Source organism: Leguminivora glycinivorella, chromosome 6 (genome assembly GCF_023078275.1).
Source record: "Leguminivora glycinivorella isolate SPB_JAAS2020 chromosome 6, LegGlyc_1.1, whole genome shotgun sequence".
Lineage (NCBI taxonomy): Eukaryota > Metazoa > Arthropoda > Insecta > Lepidoptera > Tortricidae > Leguminivora > Leguminivora glycinivorella.
The window spans coordinates 17261338-17275188 of record NC_062976.1 but is presented as its reverse complement, the minus strand read 5'-3'; the positions used below and the strand labels follow the sequence as shown (position 1 = coordinate 17275188).

The 13851-nt window shown below is 37.3% G+C and overlaps 1 protein-coding gene across 1 annotated transcript in view; it reads right to left on the bottom strand.

Annotated features, from left to right (window-relative positions):
• The window catches only part of LOC125227142 (ubiquitin-conjugating enzyme E2Q-like protein CG4502), a 61759-nt gene extending 48581 nt beyond the window's left edge, over positions 1 to 13178 (bottom strand). The window contains exon 1 of the mRNA XM_048131363.1: positions 13085 to 13178. The gene's annotated coding sequence lies outside the window, so the exon portion shown is untranslated. The remainder of the gene's footprint in view (positions 1 to 13084) is intronic.
• Between the last annotated feature and the right edge of the window lie 673 nt (positions 13179 to 13851).

The following is a 13851-nucleotide window of genomic DNA, read 5'->3' as shown; positions in this document are numbered from 1 at the left end:
CATATTTTTTTTATTTTCGGAAGGTGCTCACTCAATCCACACGCACACAAATGTAAATACAAAGCAACATTTAAGTAATTGATGTTTTACTTCTTATTCTCATTGTAACGAAACTTTGTCAAAGGTGAAAAGATCTATTCATTTTGATCGTGAGTGGGTGTCATAATTACTAATGCTTCATTTAAGTAAATAATAAGGATGTACCGACTAGTCGGGAAAAAAGGCCGATTAGTCGGCACTTCATAAGTGATAGAAAAACAGTACAAAGATAAATCAACAGCTGATGTGGTTGTATTATGTACCTATTTGTTACGCCTTTCTCAGTCAAAACAACAAATATCAGTCATCACAGAAACTTAGGACTATCAACTTCATAGGCAGGATAACTAATTCACTACCTGCTATGCCAAACCGGTTGTTAAAAATGGAAAATGTACATAAATATTCTCATAGACCTTTGAACGTGTAAAAAAACATGAAAAGCGCGAAGTGGCGCGAACGAAGGACCAAAGACGACATTCAAAATGTGAATTTAGTCGAAAAAACTGTTTTGGCCGACTAGCCGACTAGTCGGCTGACTAATCGGCCTTAGTGCCGACTAGTCGGTAGTCGGCCTAGTCGGCCAAATCAATAGTCGGTACATCCCTACTAAATAAGACATATTAGTCATGAGAGAAATAATAAGTTCAGTAGGGTACCTAGGTACATGCACCCATTTAGAGGATTAGTGAGGCATGAGGATTTAAAAATATTGAACGAGTATTATATATTACTAGCTTTTGCCCGCGGCTTCGCTCGCGTTAGAAAGAGACAAAAAGTAGCCTATGTCACTCTCCATCCCTTCAACTATTTCCACTTAAAAAATCAAGTCAATTCGTCGCACCGTTTTGCCGTGAAAGAACGACAAACAAACAGACACACGCACTTTCCCATTTATAATATTAGTATGGATGGGTAACATTACGGGTCGGTTGGTACAGTACAGGGTAATGTATGATTCTTCGGCTTTCCGCGTTTGAGACAAATGGTCTTTCTTGACGGACAGGCAAACGGCCGAGAAACATCAATCCGTGTCCAGTTCAGAATATAGCCCTGATATTTATCGGCACTAGTTTGGTATATATCTACCTAGATAATCGGGGATTTTCTTTAAAAAAAAATACATACAATCACGCATGTATCCCATAAAAGGGTAGACAGAGTAATCATAATCATAATCATAATCATTTTATTGGTAAAGCTAATTTACATGTCAGTCAATGATACAATAAAAAGAAAACATTAATAATAATAATAGTCCTTACATCGTAAGCATATGAAATAAAAAATTTAGTCAAGAAACGAGTACAAAAAAATAAAAATAAGAATATTAAATTACAATAAAAATTAACATTGAATTCAGCACTTTCAATAGAAAGTAATCATTATTCTTTGTTCGTTATGAACTCGTTGTAATTGTAGAACGGGCGCTCAATAAGCCACTTTTTTAAGCGATACTTAAAGCTAGATACGAGTATGCTTGGGGCTTCAGTGATGTTATCTGGTAGGTGGTTAAAGACCGTGGGACCCATGACGTGGGTCAGTTTTGAGGACTTGGCGAGCCTGCGGCCGATAACAATGAGCTTCCCTGCATTTCGTGTATTTCGCCCATGTACCATGCCATTTGTCTTGTACATTGAGATATTTTCTCGTACGTAAACTGCTATTTGCATAATTATAACAGCAGGTAACGTAAGTATACCTAACTCTTTAAATAGCGATTTCGCCGGTGTATCTGCTGGTACTCGAGCTAGAATTCTGATCGCGCGTTTTTGCAGGCGAAATACCCTTTCCCACTCGGCACAGCGACCCCAGAGTTCAGCTCCATATTGCATCAGTGAGTGGACGGTGGCAAAGTAACATGTACGGGCTACCTCTGGAGCCACTGTCTTGGCAACCCGGCTTAGAGCAAAGCAGGCACTGGCCATTTTACCGCACAGCTTGTCGACGTGTCGATCCCATTTCAAACCCGAGTCGATTTCAAACCCAAGAAAGGTTGAGGCGGTGGTTTGGTCCAATAATGTTCCGTTGATTTGAACAAGTAGTGGTGATAAACTCCGGCCCGCTAGGTTGAAATGGACGAAATGGGTCTTTTTTAGGTTTAACGCTAGGCCGTTTGTTTTGAACCACTGAGCTAGCTGCGCTGCTGTCTCATTCAATTTTCTTATGTACATTTTTTTTGTTTTAGTTCAAACTTCTGACGCAGTGGTGTTAGTACCTATTCCACACTTGAAATAAGAACACTCGAAGAAGTCTCAAAACCGCTGCATATATGAACAAACGTGAGTGGATGCATGATAAAAATTCCTAAGAGATTAGGGTTACCAAAGACGAATTTTTAAGACCACACTTTTTATAACATATAATTTCATTCCAATAAGTATCTTTTTCTCGTCCTATAACTAAAGACGGTCCTATAAAAAAAGGCTGCTAATTAAAAAATGTAGAGACAAATGTGTCCCATAGAAAATTTGAATTTTGCATTTTTTATACCAGATTTGCTTGACCGTCTATTGGAAATGAAATTGATAAGGCAGTGGGTTTAAGTTCCGTACCTTATTAGGTAAAATGGAACCGGCGTACTACTCGTGCGTCTGTCCGTCTGTCACAGCCAATTATCTCCGAAAGTACTGAACCGATTAACTTGAAATTTGGCACACATATGTAAACCTAGATGACCCAAAGATGAACATGTTAATAAACAAAACGTAATCATAGGACCCATTTTAGGGGGGTAAAAGTGAAAATTAAAAATCAAAGTTTTATGAACTATATTGAAGTACATATCAAATGAAAAAGCTTTTTATAAGTATTTCAAAAATGTTTTTTTAATAATTTTTAGTCACGTAATTTTGATGTAATTAAAGAACATAGGCAAAAAATTACCATTAATGAACGTTGAAGAACCTGCATTCAAGTTTCAAGTTTTATATTTCAAAAGATTTTAAAAATATCACAAATTCTGTGCCGAGACTGCCGAGTGGTAACCCTAGCTAGCAGTCTCGGGGCGGCGCGCGGCGGCTTGCAACTGGAGCCTGCTGTGCCGTCTTTGTCGCTGTTTATACCACCCTCGTTTATACGAAAATTGCACGCCTCTCAAATTGCACACACGGATTTTTATTAACTTTCAGTCGCGGACTTTATTACAGCGTAGTGCCATTTATTTGGATGAAACTAACAAAAATATAACTATTTTGAACGCCATAAATAATATAATTATACCTAATAGTATTTTTGTGTCAGATTTAATCATAAGTGGACGCCTATTCAAAGTGAATTGATGCTACCTTCAAAGAATCAATCCTAATACCAATTGACCTACGTTACAACTTGTAAGTTTTGTAACGTAACTTTTTTTTAATACTACGTCGGTGGCAAATAAATATGCGGTCACCGTAACCTATGGACGCCTGCAACTCAAGGAGAGTCAAATGCCAACCCATTAGAAACTTGTACAGTTACAATGTTAAGTAGACAGCAAAAAGGAGTGTAAAAGTTCTAAGGAGGGTTCGGGTTGCCGACGACTCAAAGGACAATAGACGGAACAAATTAGTTCCGTAGGTCCTTCCGTCACCAGACCACTGCACCCTCATTGAGCTCTGGCAGCCTTACTCACCGGCAGAAACACAACACTATGAGTAGGGTTACAATAAAACACGCAACATATATTACGTACTAACTGAAAAAATATGTCAAATCGTCCTCTCTTATACTTGAAATGAAATTTAGACACGTAAACAAGTAAATATAGGTACATAAACACAGCTTTCTACCAATTTAATTTTCAAATCGATTTGACTTGAGTGGAGGTTGCGGTCGGGAAATGCTCTCGCGCGAGTAAATGGCGTGGAGAGGCAGCTAGGACACTCAGCGCAATGGCTGGTTCGACCTCTGGTGTACAACACTACTTAGCAACGGCTTAGCTCAACAAACCAGTGTAACTTCAACTTTTGCAGTAGTAGAAAAAATAGGTCGGGCTGCCAACTGGACCCGGACCGAGGCTGAAAATTTCTACCCAGCAATCATTGGACGCATTAAAGAGTTATTAATTCGCTATTCGCAAGTCAGGAGCTTGATATCAACGTGTAAAATGCAATATTCCAACACGGCTTCACCTTAGCTTAACAGCTAACCTAACGGTATGTTAATTATCGATGTAGGGAACAAATCAAATTATTTTTCACCACACCAACTGGTAAAGGCTTTCTTTGCTATTCGAAAACAGATAGCAAAATTGCATTTTATCCACAAGGGGGCAAAGTAATTGCATACAAATTTTAACTCGATGTCTTAATCTGGCGGCTAGATTTTACCTATAAATGATGATTTTGAATCATAAATATTGAATAAATATGTAACACAATATTTCATAAATTTATTCAATCAATCAATCAATATCGTTTATAACTACATATATATATATAAAAAAAAAAAGGTAGGAAGGATACCTAAATTGATGGATTTGATTTATTTGGATGTTTTATAGTCAGTATTTTGTTCGTGTTGGTGTGGTGAAAAATGTTGTGTTTCACTCGGTGGCAAAGTTTGTTTAACCTTCGTGCCTTGATACCCTCGCAACGCTCAAGATTCCACTTTTTGAACCACTCGCTACGCTCGCGGTTCAATATTGGAATCTTTCGCTTGCTCAGGTATCAATATTGGCACGTGCGGTTAAACAACTACTTTGCCCCCTTGTAAAACAAATAACTATTATTAAATATTTTTTGATTTGTTTTTTTTTAAGTAGTAACACTACTATATATAAATTATAACATACACTAAAGAAAAAGCGATCAAGCCCACTGGTGGAAAAGCTGGGAAACGAATCCCCGCCACCAGTGGCCACCAGTGGGCTTGATCGCTTTTTCTTTAGTGTATGGTATCTATTTCAGTTTGGTATGTTAATTATGTTATGTATGTAAAATAAAATACCTATTTATGATCTTCTAAACTTCAAGATTTTTTATCAACTATCAATAGTTAATTACATAATTAGATATCAGAATAATTTTAGGCAAAACAGAAGCTCACTAAGGGTTGGTAAGTGATAACACTGTCCACCTCAGATGACCACCCCCGCCCGCCCACACGTCTACCCGCTGCGTCACGCCAACAACAATAATTTACAATTTGGTGCCTCCAAACGAAATTGTTTAATAAAAATTTCGTCTACCCTACCCTACCCGTCCGTAATTAAGCCGGAAAATTCTTATTTGCAACGCTTTATTTAGCCAAACTTAGTTTTGCTAAAGTTATGAGCCGCTAATGAAATTTCTTTTAATTTTTGACACATTTTTTTTAACCCCCGACGCAAAAACGACGGGGTGTTATAAGTTTGACGTGTCTGTCTGTCTGTGGCATTGTAGCTCCCGAACGGATGAACCGATTTAGATTTCGTTTTTTTTGTTTGAAAGTTGAGTTAGTCGAGACTGTCGAGAGTGTTCTTAGCCATGTTTCATGAAAATCGGACCACTAGGTCGCGGTCGGGGGTTTTTTCAAAATTTTAATGATGTAAATTAACAGTATCACACATCACATAAGAAGTGAGATGATACAATTTTAATAACGCAAATTCTTAATCAAAAGTAGGTACTTAACTTTTCAGAGAGCAAAAACAAAAATAAGATTCTTATTCAACGTAGTTTTCGGAAAATAAGCTCCCAGGCTTCTTTCTACCTCCTTGCGGAATTACTCTGAAACTACTTCGGTTTAAAATGACTAGCAAGTTTTTCCACTTCCTTTGTTGCCGAGGAGGCTGGGAGGAATCCTCCCTGCGGCGGTAAAAGACTAAAAAATAAAATAAAACAGCAGAAATTCAGGATTACACTGCGGTCACTGCGGGCGAGATGTGTGAAAACTCTGCAGTAAAAGCTGCTGAGCCGGGCAGTAGCCGTGAAAATGAATTATGAATTTATTACTGCTCAGCTCGTTCATTATTTACTCAAACGCCCACGCTTTAAATTAACGGCTGCAAAAATGTTTCAGGCATCAACGCTGCTAAAAATGTGTGCTGTTTTTATAAAGCTCCCTTATTTTAATAAGTACAATATTTATTTTGTAAACGTAGCCTTTAGTGCGTTTTCACATTATCCGATCCGATATCGGATGTCGAACCGATATCTCATACATTAGGTACAGCCGCAATCTTAGATTTTTTTCTATTGAAATCCTTCCGACATCCGATATCGGATTGGATAATTTGAAAACGGACTTAGGGTTCTGTTCCAAAAAGGTAGGTATAACCATCCAATCGTGCCGCTGTCCATCTGTTTGTCACATTTCGAGAACTACTTAATATTATGAGGCACTGGTCCCACCGCGAGCTAAAAAAAGCTATGAACTATGAGCTATCGGATATAAAAACGAACAAAAGATAAGCACTCCCGTGCAAATAAAAGAGACACGGCGATATTGATAGCTCACCGCTGGGCAAGTAACTGCATAAACATCGCCGTGTCTCTTTTGTTTACAAAGGAGTGATTATCTTTTGTTCGTTTTTATAGCCGATAGCTCATAGTTTACTAGCTCGCGGTGGGACCAGTGCCTAACCACCAGCTTTTTAATTGTAACAACCACATTGTAACAAAAAAAAACTTTTTACCAAAGTAACAAAATTGTACCTAGGTATTCTTTAACACTGATTTATAAGACCATAGCCATAGATATAGTATAAGGTATAAGCTACCTCATGTTTACAACATGACGAAGGTACCCCGTAATGTCGGATCAAGCGGCGGCGGGTTATTTTGAGCCTATTGTTAGCCATACTATAAAGCATTTCAGCAAAAGACCACTCAGTGCCTATGCCCGTCCATACAATGGCCAGCTATTACTTGTGCTGTTCGCTCCTTTATTTTCATCTGTCAGCAGCCCGCATTCTGCTGCGAAGCTAAATGAGAACGGCAAATAGCGAGTCTTCAGCTTAATGATATTTATTATGAATAGTAAATGGAGCCTGTAGACTATTATTGTTTGTGTAGGCTATTATGAAAAGGAATGGCTAAGATTAGATGATAATGTTTAATAATAATTAACGTCTCTCCTGAAGTAGCTAATAGGGGACTTTCGATTTTAGGTTTATTAACATTTTTTAATCCGTATGATGTAAATAAGGTTGCCGAATATTATTGCCCATTTTATTACAGTACTTAACATGGTTTTTACCACCCGGGATAAAAATGATGATATTAATAACATAATGGCACCCTTTCTTGCCACTAAAATACAATGTCTACGACCTACGCAATTTGTGGTGCTTGATGACTATAATAAAGGTACATACATAAAGGAATACATAGAAATTCCTACGCAATAAGACCCGTAAGGACCTTATCGGAGTTTCTGTTGAAGTTTCAAATGGAAAGGATCTAATTGCACGTAGGTACCTAATGGAGCTCTGTGATTGGAGCCACTTACAGCTATTAAATAATTACCTACTTTAACCTATTTAATAGGCGAGACGACTAAAAAAAAAATTAGTCCGTCAGTTAGATTATCAAAGAATTTTATTTTTTCTTTTTTCTCGTAAACGAAAAACGACGACGGTACAGTGCGTTGAAGTTTCGCGTGACGTCACGCCTAGGTACATTTTTTTACTTAGAAGTGACTTACACAAGACCCCACTCCGGAACTGTGATGCTCTACATCTTTGTATTTTTTCATTAATTAGAAAAAGTGAAAAATATGTGTTCAGTATTTTTGGACGGTCTAACTGACGGACTAAACAGAATGCCATTTTTTTATGTAGTCGTCACCCGTATTACCTATTGCGTACATCGATCCGCACTATATGACCTAAAACTATGTAATACATATTTGATGCACATGTTTAATTTGTAATTTGTTTATTAGAGGACAATAGCAACTGGTCTTCCACGTCGCTATATTTAGCATCTTTGAACGAGATTACAAGGCAAACTTGCCTGATTCTGAGTTCATCAAGAATGTATTCAATTCAATGTCAATGTATTATAGTAGCTAGTTACTAAGGTATTCATTTGACACAGACACAGCAGAATATATTCTTTTTAGGTATTTCTTCAAGCTGTAAAGCTTATTGTTGTGTTTATTGGGCTGAAGGAGTAAATTTCCCAAATCTCAACCTACAATTAACTTTATCTATCTTTGACAGGTTTCATAGTTAACTAAATTATGACATTCTCATGCCTAATTATTGGGAATTTTAGTTAAATATACTAGTGTTATTAACTAGATTTATCGAAAAAAACTGTGCATTAAGAACAACTCAGTTAAAAGATATTGCGATTTTTTTTTTATTAAAATCGAGGTTCCGCTCTTGACTGTTTCCTCCTTCAAAACTTAATCAATCGTAGCAAAATATGAGAATCTGAACAACAATGACATAATCTGTGTCGGACCGTTTAGTTTTTTTGGCTAATTGTTAACAATCTTAAGTATCACACCTTTTTTTGCGCCATAATGAAAAAGGCCGTTTTTTGGAAATTTTTGATTGGCTCTAGCGTCTTTAAAAATAAAAAAATATCAAAAAAATCAAAACGGTCCGACACCGATAAAAATAATAATAATCTGTGTTGAAAAAATCATTGCTCTATCTTCAAAAACCAGGAAGGAAATAGTCGAGAGCGTTTGTATGGAGAATTGACCCCTCCTAGTCCTGTATCGTCTTAAGGGTTAAGCAGTGGTTATAATTATAACTGACCCAGCTGTCCAACTATGCAGGTTGTAGTAGATTTTAAATTTATCTTGAACTTTCGTCAAAATAAAGGTACAAAAGTTATGGTCTTACGCTTACGTCTTTGTGTCTATATAACTTCGTTCCCAATTTCCCATCATCGGCTTAGTGCTTTCAAACTGACTTAACTAGCTTTTGATTGTTTTAAATGTGTTAGTTGTCCAAGAACAATGCTACATTCATCGATTCAACAATGCCTCAATAACTATCGTTATTTAAAATATTCTAGTTTACTGTATAGGTAAGAAAGGAAATAAAACAGCCTTAGATCAACATATACGATTATTGACTGAATACGAATACCAATAGGTACTTAGTTCTTCTTTGTGCAAATTGCTATTCAATCGACATGGGCATCTGACAATCTGCGCAGAAAATAAATTACTCCGAGAAGTTGTTACTTCCTGAATCGTAGAGGTATGTATGAGCAATATACATCTACTGTTGCGTATTGCTTTTAATGTGAATTAAAACAAATAAACCTATAAAGAGTACCTAGTAATAGTAAGTAACACTATAGGTATGACATGACGGAGCCAAAGAAATACGTACTAGTTCTGCAGTCTACTCTACCACAAAATTTTACACTGACATATCATTTTGCGTAAGTCGTAACTGACTTTGTATGTATTTCTCACAGATGTCATATATACCATAGATCAAGCAAACGTATCTACTTAGCGTGTCAAATGAACTCAGTGAAATCCACTGAGTTGTCCGTCTTTAATCGCAGCTTGCAGCTTTCGGGCGTCAATTTTTGTAAGTTGAAGTCAATCAAAACATAAAAAATGCCTCGTTACGTGATATTCAATTGCAACAACACAAAAATTATGAACAATCAAGAGCCTGAGACATATTTAAAATTACAGGCAAGAAACAACTTCAGTACAAAATTTGACACGCTCGGCCCCTGTACAAATAGATGAACTTGTTTCTTCTATATAAATAAAGTTCTGTGGTATTTCTCTAGTATTAATGCCTGAATATAATTATTACTTAGTCAGAAACAGAAAAGCACTAGTGGCCTTAGCGTTAAGAACGTGCGACTTTCAACCCGGGTACGTCACGGGTTCGAACCTCGGTTCCTACCAATAAGTTTTTCGGAATTTTTGGTCGCTTTCGTAACACTAGTACCTACTCCAAATCTTGAGATTAGTTGTCTCAGGCACCCATGAGCCGTAGCGAATGCCGGGACAACGCAAGGAGGATGATGATGATTGATGGCTTTAGTAAATATTTCGGTTTGAGTCAAACTCGTGATGAGGGTATTGTTTGATAATATGTGTCAGTGTCACTAACATTTTGTAAATGAGTAAGCTACTAAAATTAGAAGGGAACAACTGTCCAGCGTATTAAGGAAGTCAATAAAACGGCTCTATCAACAAAATTTGTTAATAAATGGCATAGTTAAACGTGCTAATGAACAATAAGTAGTAACATTGTTGTTTCAGTCGACTAATCGTAAAGTAATGCTGATCGAGTAAACTATAAAAACAAATTCATATATTTACAAATGGCGAAGGATGTTTCTAGTGCACACAACCGTATTTTCGAATGAATGCAAAATACTAGTTTGTCCTCAATCTCACAATCGACAAGATTACTTAATAATGATTTGATTTGTCATCGAGATGTAAAATAATAAAGGTATTACTGTTAACATTTAATTCCCATTGTTACGTCAATTCTACATTGTCACGGCAGAACGATTGTCTTTTTACATCACCTTGTCGGAATAGGGTTTTTATTCATGCTAGGAGGAAGCAAAGTGACACTTATCTCTTCAAGTACACTATGTTTTACATTTTACCATTTAATTTATTTAAATCTATTTTACCATCAGTTCTGTGATTAGATCAATTAGGGTACTGCTTATAGAAGCGATTAATGCCATTATCGGTGCAGGATAAAAATAATCTTGAATGGTGAGCAAATAAGGCAGCAGCAGGCAGTGTTGGGAACCAACGGTTTAGTCCAGAGTCCAGGCAGCAGGGAAAAGTGAACATTTTAAGTCGTAGACGTCGCCACAAAGGGGTTATAATTATTAGAAAGTTTCGGATTATCGAACTGAAATGAGAATTAAGACGATACAGGAGGGGTCAATTCTCCATACAAACGCTTTCGACTATTTCCTCCCTGGTTTTTGAAGATAGCACTGATTTTTTCAACACAAATTATTATTATTTTTATCTGTGTCGGACCGTTTTGACTTTTTTGTTATTCTTATTTTTAAAGACGCTATTAGAGCCAATCAAAAATTTCCAAAAACGGCCTTAATGGTTATGGCGCAAAAAAGGTCTGGTATTCAGAATTGGTAACAATTAGTCAAAAAAAGTAAACGGTCCGACACTGATAATTTCATTGTTATTCAGATTCTCAAATTTCATTACGATTCATTTAGATTTGAAGGAGGAAACGGTCGAGAGCGGAACCTCGATTTTAAAGATTTTTTCGCAATATCTTTTAACTGAGTTGTTGTGAATGGACAATTTTTTTTCGATAAATCTAATTAATAACACTAGTATATTTAACTAAAATTCTCAAATTGAAAGGGGGCTCCTTTCCATTTTAGCATTTTCGCTCCTGTAGCGTCTTAAGTATGACCGAGCAAAGAATAATTAGAGTCGGACGGACCAGGCAGCGATATATTCTATAGAAAAATCGTGTGAACGTAGTACTATTCTCCAGTTATTCATTAAAAAAAGTGAGTGTTTCCTTCACCGCAACCTGAATACCGCCACGGTGAAGGAACATATGCGATACGAGACAGTAACTCGACTCGGCGTTTCCTTTCCGATGCGCGGACAATGGAATGATGCTTTGTTTACATTCAAATAACGTTATCGTTGCTATTTGTTGTAAACGGAGATCGGTTCTTGCGAAACTATTTTACTACTCGTATAAATAAACTTCGTGCTACGTGTTCAATACGGAGCTATTGGAAGTAAATGGTTACATGAAAAAGTAGATACCTACAGTGTAAATATCAATCTACCTCATTTTCAAAATTACAACCGTTACAAAATTATTTGTAATTAACTTTATAGGAAAAAATATTTATTTTCCTTACGTAGCGTCAACCAATTGGAACCCTAGGCCATTGTAGAACTTTGTCAAAAAGTAACGTTATAAATCAGGTTGTAAGGAATCTCTACTGCTTGTCATTTTGACATAGTTGTAGAGTGGCCTTAGGGTTCCAATTGGTTGACTGTACAAGTAGGGCGTAATAGTATATTGTGCAAGAAGGGAGGTAAGAGGGACATTAAAAACGTGTTATTATTCACGACTGCCGCAGGCAGAAGAACAAAATATTAGTACATTATTCTTCAGTACAAGTCGCAATGTGACCTTCAAACAGCAAATGTGATGAAAAACAATAGTTTATACATATTTTCCTAAAAGTAAAGCGACATAATGTTATCAGTAGTAGGGGAATAGTGGAGTGACTTTTGGAAGCCCTCCAGAACATGAGGATAGTTATCAATTAAGTTTTATAAGTTCTTATGCCGGCCTCTAGGTACGGAGTTTAGCTAGAGGAACATAGAGGGAAGGAAGAGGGATACTTATTATACATCTAAATCTGTCCTGTTTTCCTGGAGGCGTTAGTAGAGCACAAAAGAGGTGTAGAGGTTGAAAAGTAAGTACGTTTTATCTAACCTGAGCATCAGCAAACCTAAATTCCTCATTGTGCCTTATTATTACCTACGGACTCTAAAATTACACAATAATTAACTGCATATTTGGCGGAGGTATATTTAGTTCGAAGTCCAAAGACAGTTAGCCGATTAGAAAATAGACATATTTTAACAAGTACAAGTAGTGCAAGGACGAATAAGTTAAAAAAAAAACGTTTGGCATTGATTCTCAATAAAATACCCGAAGAGTACTTATAGGTGTACCTACACAAAATCCAATAAATAATGATTCAATTACACATTTAATTTTGTGGGTGTTTCACCTATACACCTTAAATTTATGTTAATTTGTAAAATTAATTATGAATTCATCTCTGAATTGATTGGTATATTTATACAATATCATAGTTGATACACAAAACGATATAAATCAAATTATGAGATCCCGATTTAATAAGTTATTAAGGTTTATTTAAGAATTTGAAGCGCAAGTGTTAGGAAATTGTATGTTGTTTATAAATTGAAAGTCACCCTTTAACCAAACATGTAATTTACTCATCAATCTGCTGTCAGCCTGTAATCGGCGCACGCCTGACATTGATAAGAGGGGCGACATTAAACCAGCTTGCGAACACAAGCGTAAACGTAACGCGAGGTGTTATGTCATTTGTTGAATGGATTGTGTTGGCGCACTCACCACGGGTCGGGCGAGCTGCTGGCGGTCGAGCGAGCGGAGCGGGTGAACGCAGCATGGAGCACTGGGCACACGGGCGCGCGGCAGCCGCTGCCTCGCGCACTGAGGGCGCCGGGCGCCGGTGGTGGCCTGCCGGCCTAGCCGATACGACAATCGTTGACGCTAGACGCCGATCGAAACGAAGTCTGGCTCTGTCGCGCCAATACGGAAGAGCGATAAAGATATATGATAACGAGTTTGTGCATTTTGGCTATGTGCTCTGGCGGGTGCGGGCCGCGCCGCGAGAGGGCGCCGCCACCCCCGCGATCGATCCACCCTTATCACAACCCCTCTATTGGACCTTATTACAAGTGTAATACGACCCATGCTTTACGCGCTAACGATAACTTATAATACGAGGCTGTTAGCGGGTAAACGCGATTGACGGCCTCTATGGCCGAAGCGTAAAGCCGTATAATCGTCTGCTTACTGTTGTGTTAATCTGAATTGATAAAATCAGAACTCAAAATAAATATACAAATCTTGTTGATATTATTATATTAATAGTCCGAATCAACGTACCTGGGCGCAAAAGGCCAAACACTATGTTGGTCAAAATCGTAACATCGGTCATTAAAATCGTCTGTCCCTTTGTAATCTCAGTCTAGAAAAAACACAAATTCTAATAAAGGATTTGCTAAATTATTTTGCATAAGGGGATAAACTGCCAAATGGACGAAGACCTTTTTCCAGGCTGCAAGGTTTTCCCAAAAAAAACTGAATACATTCCA